The sequence below is a fragment of the Sturnus vulgaris genome, chromosome 5 (genome assembly GCF_052056855.1).
Source record: "Sturnus vulgaris isolate bStuVul1 chromosome 5, bStuVul1.hap1, whole genome shotgun sequence".
NCBI lineage: Eukaryota > Metazoa > Chordata > Aves > Passeriformes > Sturnidae > Sturnus > Sturnus vulgaris.
In genome coordinates, this window is record NC_142247.1 from 45,531,376 (window position 1) to 45,541,856 (window position 10,481).

At 41.7% G+C, this 10,481-nt stretch overlaps 1 long non-coding RNA gene across 1 annotated transcript in view; it reads right to left on the reverse strand.

Moving 5' to 3' along the window:
• Nucleotides 1-880, reverse strand: part of LOC148223686 (uncharacterized) — a 32,387-nt gene extending 31,507 nt beyond the window's left edge. The window contains exon 1 of the long non-coding RNA XR_015803978.1: nucleotides 744-880. This is a non-coding gene — a long non-coding RNA (uncharacterized LOC148223686). The remainder of the gene's footprint in view (nucleotides 1-743) is intronic.
• Between the last annotated feature and the right edge of the window lie 9,601 nt (nucleotides 881-10,481).

Genomic DNA, 10,481 nt, shown 5'->3' on the forward strand with positions numbered 1-10,481 from the left:
TGTTTTAAACTCTTGCACCTTTAACAAGCCCTTGCACACGCAGAAATGAAGCTCAAGCCTACAGTTTGCATTACACAAACTGCATTACACAGCAGACAGCTGCAGCTTGCTTTGGTTGTATGAGTGCCTTAAAATCTGAGATGAGAACATGAAATAAGTCTCAGGCAGCATACACAATAGTTCCAGTCTAAGCTGGGGTGATTAATTTCCAGAGAGGAATAGGTTTGATTTAATTTGACAAGGCTCTTTTCAATACCAGTGGCTTTATCTTTCTAAACGTAACAGAATGAGACTGACAATGCCCGATCTAAGGTTTTCTGAGAACATCTGGCCTTTATTTCTATCGTGCTTCCTTGCCAAACAAGAAGTTTTGTTCTGCAAATAAATACAGGAGCTCTAGCCAAGGGGATACCAGGTGGGGAGTGGTCAAGCCTCAGCCCAGCCTTGTGGAGCTGCAGAGAAACCAGATTTCAGCTCTAGCCAGCCACCCTGCATGCCAGGAGCATCTAGGGCTGTGGGAGATGAAGCTGCTGGTCCTTTTCCAGCTGACCTAAACCAGGCCCTTGTACTAGGGTGGCAGTTTTAAAAACAAATCATTCTGATCAAGGATATAGTCATACAAAAAAACCGTGCAAGACCTAGCAACATTGTGTGCATGTTTCTTATAAAACTCGAATAAAATCCCCAAGAGATTATCTGATAAACCTGTCTGGTACTTCAAAACAGTATATCTAAGTACTTACGGCTGTGAGTCATCCTGCAGAAGCTCCCCTCCTGGCAGCATCCCACCTTGGGGCAGAAGGCAGAGCCGCACCATTTGCCATGCCCTCCAAGCGAGTCAGTGGTGTGGACAGGCAGCCATCCTCCTCCTCATCTGTTGCTAAGGGAACATGGGGAGATGAGCTATAATTATACCAATAAAGCGTGAGAGACAGACAGAGAGAATGAGACATGAAATTGGCATTTGTGATGGTTCCCTCTTTAGTTTTATTTCATTTATTGTTTTGTAAATCATCAACAGAAGGCATGCAAAACACTTCATGTATTGGCAAATGACTGAAATTTAAGTGAGGCCTTTTGACCAGTACTGTCAGCATCTTACTAAACACAATAGGATGAGCAAAAGTGGTAAACTCCAAAATTTAACCCAGTCACCAGCACCTGCCCAACTGAAATTCACAGAACCAGAGCATTTAAATAATAAGGATGGAAGGTACGGAAAGTTCATGAAATATGACATTATTTAAGGCTAAGCTGCGTTTTGGGAAAGGGAAGTCCCCTACTCTGAATGTCAGCTTGTGCAGCTTTACAATGGGAATTACACTGTTCCAGCCAGTAGCTTCCTAGGGGAAAAAACTCAGAACAGCAAAGCAGCCTGGAGATGCTGTGGCACTTCCCACCGCTTTGTGACAGTCCACCATTCAGCGAAGGCAGCCAATCCTGCCCTGGCTGTGGGAGCCTGGTACAATCTCACACCATAGCCCTGGCTGTGCTTAGGCTTTAGGGGAAAGAGAGCAATTGCATCATAACACAGTGCCTCAGCCTGTTGCCAGGGAATCCAGCCCAACCTTCCACTTCATTGAATAAATAATTAATTTCCCAATGGTTTAAATCACTATTCAACATTCTTTACAATAACATGCTTATCCTTTGACCTAAAACACACACTTTCTGGAAGAATACAGACTGTTACTGTAAGCCTTACCCTTCTGAACCACGTTATACAAGTTACAGGGAGATGCTCAATCCAGGAGCAAACTGACTCCCATGTGGGTAGGTGCCTGGATTAGTTGGACAGTAGCAAAGAATGTACTTAAGGAAGGAGGGAAAAAGAGGAAGAAGGTAATTACAGATATTTAACAATTAGCAGTTTCAGTAGAAGCCTCTGACTCAGAAGGCATTTCACCTCACAGAGGTGATGTTGTGATCTGCACATCAGGAAGTACAAGGAAGCACTTGCAAGGTTTTAAAGCCAAGCACAATCCCCTGCTGTATTTCTAACTGTAAGAAAGGGAACAGGCCACCACAATGCTTATTCTCTGTACCCAGAAGTGGGATAAGAGCCAGCTAATGCCACTCATATGGCCTGAAATCTCCTCCAGCCCTGACTGTGTACAAGGACAGCCTGGAACCGCCAGTCTTCTCTGTGCAGCAAAGGGCAATGCCCACAGCCCATCAAAATTATTGGCTAGCATACACTTTTTTGCATACACTTTTTTCATAAATTTTGTTTGGTTTGCATTGGTAAAATGGATATACTCTATCAGTACCATTCTGATGCTATTAGGGAGAGGGCAACGTCAGGGTTCAGTTACAGTTTGGAAAAAATTAAGAAATAATTATATACACACACACTTGTGTTAATCTGAAACATCTATTGAATAGCTGGCCAGATCAAATCTCAGATCAACAGACACAGCACTGCTGATTTCACCCAAACTGTAGATAGCTGTGCAATGTTGCAGTATGGCACTGTGCTCAGTATAAGCATATATGTCTGCCATCACTACAGGAAACAAAAAGGGGCAGCTCTGCTCTAACTCTGCCAAAGCAGGCAGCACTGCAGTGAGGAATTTGGCCCTACATGGCCACACACCCCTGGGAGCCAGGGTGCTTGCTACCATCCATTTCTCTTACTGTCTTATATATGTTAGTGTACACACATTACTTAATTACTGACCTTAATGTAACATGTCAGTACAATGCAATTCTCTCAAATTCCTTTTAACTTACCCATGTTTAATGCTTGAGGTGAAGCTATTCTAAGCAGTTTGCATAATTTCATATGTGCCATTCCCAAGAAACACTATGCATTTTAAACAATATGAATGGGCCACAATACTAATGAAGTTAAATGAGGCTGGCAAATGATAGTGAACTGGACATGATTTAGCAAATATGTCCTGAAAGGACAAATTTATGAAGGCAAAAATCTAACTGTGTACTGAGGGGAAGCTTTCTGCAAACAGATGACTGTGATTACCAGGATTTCAGCTATCAATCATGCATCTCAAAAAAAAAGACCTTTCCCCCTGGGTGATTCCTCTACATTTTCAATTCTAAAAATTCCCATCTCAACATGCAGGGTATTAAAGACTCCCAGTGAAAACTTATGCAACCTCCACAGGAAACAACAAAACTTTTAGCCTCATTTGTAATTTCTGAGACTGAACAGTTCACATCCACTGAAGTGTGTGACACAAAATCACCTTTTTTTTCTCTGGCAAGTCCTGTTTCTCTCTCCCTTGTCCTCAACCTCCATGTTTTTACAGATCACTAGTTTCTCAAAGCTCTTAATTTTGGTTGGGAATCCAGATCCCACCTTAATATTCGCCAGTTCAAATTTTCCACACCAATTTGAATTTTTGACATGTTGCTGCTAAAAGCAAGACAAGCAGCCCATGGCTGAACAAATGAAAATCCAGCCTGGAGCCAGACCAAGTTCTGGGTGAGGCAGTTTTTTGGGCAGTTGGAGAAAACTTTTGCTGTGGTGGTTTTGTGAACACGTGCCTGTGCCACTCTGAACACCCCTGTTCAGCAAGGGAGGCTGTGGGTATCATTGCTCTCAAGGAAAGTCCATGAGATGCCATTAAAGAGATTATTTAACTTGACAGAAGACAAACATAGAAGAGCTATTGAGTGTTTCTCATGCTTTCATAGGCAAAACTTGTGAGTAGGCTTAATTTAAATGTAGTAGGGGAAACAATGGAGTCTCAGGCTGCTGACTGAGATGTCTGTGGACTGCAGGCTTCAGGTCTGGCCTAGAAACCCTGGAACAAAGACTGGAATAGGACTGAAACCCTGGAATAGGACTGCAAGCAAAAAAGACTCTGTCAGGATGCCAAGGCACGGTTAAATGCCAGGAGCAATGACTGCATAAGTCCAATATCAAACCAGGCATGAGGAAGACTGAAATAGAGGGGGACTAAGGTGAGGACATCCCTCCCTGCCACCCTAAGAAGGGTGATTGTTCAGGAATGTAGAACCCTATACAGGGAAAAAAGAACCAAGTGTTTTTAGTGTTTTATAGAGACATAAAGACTTCTTGTGCCTGCTAGAGCAGCTGGGTTTATTTGCTTTACTCTTCACACTCTCTGGGACCGATTATTGGAGGCATCATTCATCAATGAAACTAGGGATGATAAACCTTGAATGCCTTCTTAGTTGCTGATGGCAGGTGTGTTTATTGTCCCTTTCAGCTCAGATCAGTTCTGGATATAGAGGGGACAACTCCCATGTTTTCCAATATGACACATACAGCTATATCTGAAACCACTGGAAATAATAACTTTGCCTCGATCTCACAGTTTTTCTGAAATAAATGGCCAAGAATAGTATCTCAAAGGCTCCTATTTTCTCAGCAAGTATTTCCATTATCTATCTTCCTAGTCACAAATACAAAAAATGTACTAAATGAAGACCAGTTTAAAACCATTATTCAGTACTAATGATTGTTTATCTATACACACAATATGCATCCAGTTATTCACAGAGTGCTATGTGGTGTGGAAAAAAACCCTAATTAATGGAAAAAGGCATAATTTTCTTTGCTGTATTCCTCAGCAGCATCTCAGACAGAAAGAAAGTGGACGACTTCTCAAGGAAAATGAAGCATTAACTTGGCATAAGTCAGTATCTAAGGAGTTTCGTTAAAGGCCAGCAATTGAAGTAACTCCCTTTGAAGCTGTAGTGTCTCCTCATTGTTTTGCTCTATTTACCTTCTGGTTTTTAGAAGAACCCCATGCTGATATAGCAGTATGCACATGAAATGTGGTCAAGTAGTGGAGGAAACCAGAGAAAAGAATTTATACTAGAAAAAAAACAGTTTTGCATCATAGCTGGAGTATCTGTTATAAGTAGATGGACAAAAAGAGTCCAGTAAAAAAGCAGGAACCTCTCCTGTGGTGGTTCTGGACCCAGGAGTTAATCATTGCACTTCCAAGAGTGGATGGGAATTACCATAATTTCCAGTCATTTCCAAATTACTGTAATTCTGCATGCCTCAGGAGGAGGCAGGTCTTCATGCATTACCTACCCAACCTGGGCTGTACATTTCTGCCTGCAGAAGGCTGAGCAGGAGTGCTTCTTGGCATCACAGGCTTGGGTCACAATGACATCATGGAAATATTTCTTAGACAATACTGTTATCAAATTTTATGCTCATTAAGAGTTGCTTGGTTTTTTTTAAATGAAGAATGAAGAAAACACAAAAATAGGCAAATCTTGTCAAAGATCACTGGTGGCTATAAAGCAAGTATATATGAGGATGTATGTATATACCTTCAAAATATAAAAACATAAATCTCTATGTATCTACCAAGTACCTTGCATACCTGGAGCAGCTAGATAGACCTAGACAAATGCTAAACAAAGGCAGATAGAGTTTTTTTGGAGAAGGAGTGTCCAGTCATATTCATGTATAGACAAAAGCTGACCAGGCTGTTGGGAGTTGAATTGTTCCCTTTTCTTTCTGTGGAATTTTTCCCATTGTTATGCTAAGTATTTGTGGCTACACCTTAGTAGCAATAATTTTCTCTCGCAGGGGGGTAGGGGGAGGCCAGAAAAGGAAAGGTGGGATGGACAAGGGCCTGGGCTCTTGCTCTCGTTCTCTCGCTTGCTGGTGGAGTAGAAGGAAGACGGCCAGGGCTCCTACCTAGCATCTTCCCCGCCATCCCAACACCGGGAGCCACACTCCCTGCTGTCAGACATCGCTCTGCTGCCTTCCCACTTCATCCTACTACCTCCAAGCACTCTGCTGAGCACCACGATCGACACTGTGAGGAAGGAGTCGCCTCTCCATCCCTCTCACACCTGGGCCGCCGCCATCACTCCAGCCCTCGTCGACTGCGCAGGACCTGCCCTGCCCACAGCACTGGTAACTGAGCGCAGAGAGAGAGGGCCTGTGGCCAAAAGGAACTGGAAATGAGCTACACTGTTCTGTTTTGTTGTCAATTTTTATAGCTGTTGTTTCTGCGGTTTGCCTTGTTAGATATATTAGTAAAGAACTGTTATTCCTATCCCCGTATCTTCTGCCTGAAAGCCTCTGTTTTGAAACTATAATAATTAGAAGGGAGGGGGTTGCATTCTCCATCTCAGAAAAAGAGGTTCTTATCTTTCCTTAGCAAATACCTGTCTTTCAAACCAAGACAGACCCCCAGAAGAGAAACAAGGAATAATATCTGCCTTGAGCTACATCAGATTTTCCAGGCTCTGCCATGCTCACTGCCTACAGGACTGGAGAGTGAAGCTGTGGCAGAATGGATGTAACACTGCAGTGCTGCAGAGAGCCAGGGCAATGGGTTTAGGCATTCAAAACCCACAGCAGGATCACAGAGCTCCAACACTCTCTCTCTTTTTCCCTAGTTCAGGAAAAAAAAAAAAAAAAGAAAAAAGAAAAATCAACCCCTCCACGGGTGATTTAGTGCCAAACTTCTATCCTTCCCTGGATGCACTGAAGAAATAAATTTCTGCAAGGGGATTTAACCTTCCTGTTGATGTTTTTGGTCCCACAGGCTTTTACTAGAGATTATATAGATGAGTCACTTGTAGATGAGTGGGAAGTAGGGGAATCCTGGTTCCAAGTTTAGCTAGTGACTCAGAGTCAGACAATAGAGAAGTCATTTGACCTTCACAAGACAGCACTAAGCCTAGGTAGACAATGGAAAGAAAACCACAAAACACTGCTCTTTGCTGAAAACCCAGAAACCTGCTTTTCTGTGTGAAGAATAGCTGTACATTTCTGTTAAAGTGTGGTTCATCAGGTGCATCAGACTAAACCTACCAGACTAAATCCTTAATGAATTTAATAATTTAGGAGGGTCTCTATTGTTCTTTGTTCAGTAGAGGTAAGGGAGTGTCATTTGTTTACAGTGAGGAAAGTGTGCTAAATGCAAATGAAAATCTTTCTGCTCCTAACAGTACTATCTCACTTTCCTATTTGGGCATTTCAAACACAAGGTGCATCTTTTGCTTATCTTCATGATTACATGAAAATAAGGAAAAAGACCAAATAACCACCACAATGAAGTTGTTCATATTATAATGGCTGCCATAATTGCATTTAAATGCAATACACTTTTGCTGATTAGTTTGCATGCGACTGAAGAGGGTAAATAAACATTTAACAAGGGCTTTATTTTGCTCTGCTGTAATTGGAGTTCATCAGAACTATTGTAGTGGAGGCACACGGCAGCTAAATTGCCGTGTTATTGAAAAATAAATAGAGAAATGTAATTTATTTCTGTACAATACCCTCTAAAGATAGCACAGTCTGAGAGTTTCCATCAAGAGTCAAGTAGATTCAAATACATTTTGGCATTCCAGCAGCCCCCTCCCACAGTTAAGCTGCTATTCCCACGTGCTTGTTACTAAATATACCAGCAGCTCTTCAGATTAAGAGGAGAGTTCCTGATCCAGGCTCTTGGGTTTTTCTCCATATATTCCTAATATGGTCGAGCGCTGCAACCAAGGGAATGCTCAGGAAGGATTCTAGAGGGTAAACTGGGACCACAGTATCATCCCTCCCATGCCATGGGAAACTGAGCAGCAGCAGGCATGGAAAAACTGCGACTTAACAACCTTTTGGTGTCTTGGCTCCAGATCAGCTGTCAGCAAAGCCAACTGACTTCTCACAAAAAGGCATGGCTGTGCAATAACGAGTGATGCCAACCTCCAGTTGACACCAGCACTGAGAAGTCCCACTTAGCACCCCCATCTCTCACAGCAGTCAACCAGGTTACAGAAACATCTGGCTAGGGCAAGAAGGGACAAAATGCAGACAATGTTTGTTATGAATATGTTTTAGGCTCATATATGTGCATGTAAAGCAACACAAGTGTCATTTTAGTCATGCTCACCACCCTAGTTTAATGAGCAAGACAAAGGTTGTATGCAGTGCTGGTGTGTACATCTCTGCAGGGTATTGTGCTGTGGAGACCATGGGGATAGAGCCCAAGACATTATTACAGAGAGCAATAGTTGATTTCATCTACAACTATTTGCCAATGTGTGTATTACTAATTTTAAAACCTTTTCTGCATGATTGTGTCAGTTTTGCATGAGTCCCTGAAAATACAGATCCCAAAAATCAACCAGCAGAGCTACATGGAAGAAATCTGCCTCCCAGCAGACTGTCAGCAGGTTTGCATGAAAAGAAGCTACAAATATGGCACGGGCCTTTTTCTGCCCCTCAACCTCACAATGACTATTTTTGCTCCAAAGTCTCAAGCATCTCTATCTTATTAAACATCTCTGCTCCTTTCACCATCATTCTGTAAACACCAGGATGCTTTGAGAATTCATCACTTGGGACTTTGAGCTCCAGGCTGAGGTTTTCCAAACCATAAAAGCACCCTCTGGGCATGCAACAGAAATGTTCATTTAGACACCTCCAGCTCTTTGGAGGTTTATAAGGAAATATACATTATAAATCAGTATTGCAAAAAGGCCAAATGAAACAGAATTCATTATGGAAACGGCATGGTGAAGGAAACTTTAAAGCAGCAACAAAGTATACCCAGTGTAACCAGTACAAAAGTGCGGAAGAGAAAAAGGCAAAATTTCTTTGACACAAAATATACTGTTCAGAAGTGTATAATTTATAGTACATTGCATTCATTCTTAAATGGTCGTGAAAACCACTCCTTGGTTTTTACTGGTGGGAGGGAGAGGAAACAATGCACAGAAAAGAAAAAAAAAATTAAGATTGCAAAGTCCGAGACCAAACATCCCAAATTTTAAAATTTTAGGACAAAGGTCATCTCTAGCAGGGTCTAATGCTCAGGGAAGAATTTACATTTTGAAAACATTTCTTTGTGACTGCTGTGGGTGGATAAGCTCCTGTAACCTTGGTAGGTAAAGGCAGATGGAAAATCCTTGCAGGAACTTCTTGTAATATGTTAAAGCTTCACTGAAGCTTACAACAGGAGAGTTTCCATCTCTTCCCCCCCCCCCCCCCCCCCCCGTTTCATTTCCACTTTCAGTGATGCATGAAGTAAGCTAAAACTGCAAATAAATTGAAGTTCCTGTTGTTCAGGTTCCCTCAGTACTGGAAGTGACAACTACATATTATTTATAGTCAGAACAAGCCAGTAGCTAGTGTGTGTTTCTAGCACTGTAAATTGAATAAATCGATTGTCCTACACCACCTTGTTAAGCCCTAATGCAGCAAACTCCTCTTTATACATTGATCTAACCTACCAGCTAGTGTTCATCAACAATAAATCAAATACCTGTCTTCATAAGGCAAACAGTAGTTGGCGACCAGAAAAAAGGTACAGATTGGAGGTATTCCACTCCTCTGAAATGAAATACTCCACCAGTAGCTCTTGAAAATACTTTTTGAGGGAAGATAATAATCTCTTCTTCTATATAGTTTAGTTATGCATTTAGGCAATTCAGAGCTCAAGAGTATGAACATCCCCCCACACTGGAGGTGTTTGTTAATCATCATCTCAGCTGACTTGAGCTGTACATCATTAATCTTTTGATTCAAATGCCTATTTAATTGGAAAACCTTAATTCTGTATATCTCTCAAAACTGTACATATAATACATAATTTCAAAAAAACAATTTGTTGGGTCTTGAATTACTGTCTTCTTCATATAAGATCTCCACAAACACAAAAATCAATTAATCCTATTTCAGAATGTTTAAGCAGAAAGTCTGAGTTTCCAAGTATGTATTTTCATTCATTTTTCCCCAAAACAAAAGTTAGGCAATTATATAAAAAAAAAAAAAAAAAGGGTGGGAGGGAGCACGAGCAGGGCAAAAAATACTCAAACCTAAACAAACAAAAATGAGGAAATAAGGCGATGGTGCCAAATCCAAGGTTTCTGTAGAAAAGTAAAAAGTCTATTATGATTGTTTCCATGTCCCAGACTTAGGTTGGTAAGCACTTCAAATTGTAACTGGGAGTTGCCAAACGCCATAACAAAGTTTATGAGGTAGATTAGGTAGAATGGATTCCAGAAGCAGCCAGAAACAAATAAGATATTGCTGATGCCCTCATCATCTTGCCCATTTCCTCACACCTTGCACCTCACACCTCCTCTTGCCAGGTTGTCTCTCAGCTGATTCTCATCCAGACATCTGTCTTGGCCAGGTTCAGGGAAAAAAGCGAAATGATACCATCTGGATATGCTTAAAAAAAGTCACCGAGCAGAATGTCACCAGCCTACTGATGGCACAACAGTCAAACCACAGCTGCCACGTGAGCACTCAGCAGGAGCTGTGACAGAGCTGGTCTGGTGGGACACACCTCTAAGTTTACTGACAAGGGAGAAACTGAGCTAATGATCAATTCTTGCCAGATCCTGTTAGGAGAGGAATTGTAACTCTCCGATCAGCTTCATTCAAAGTTGTTGGCAGATGAAGCAAAGTTAGCAATGTCACTTTGACTTAATCTATCATTTGCAGCAAGAAGACCTGCTCAGAGAGTAGTAACACCTCTAAGTCCTTAATGTGATTGGGGGAGTACAGA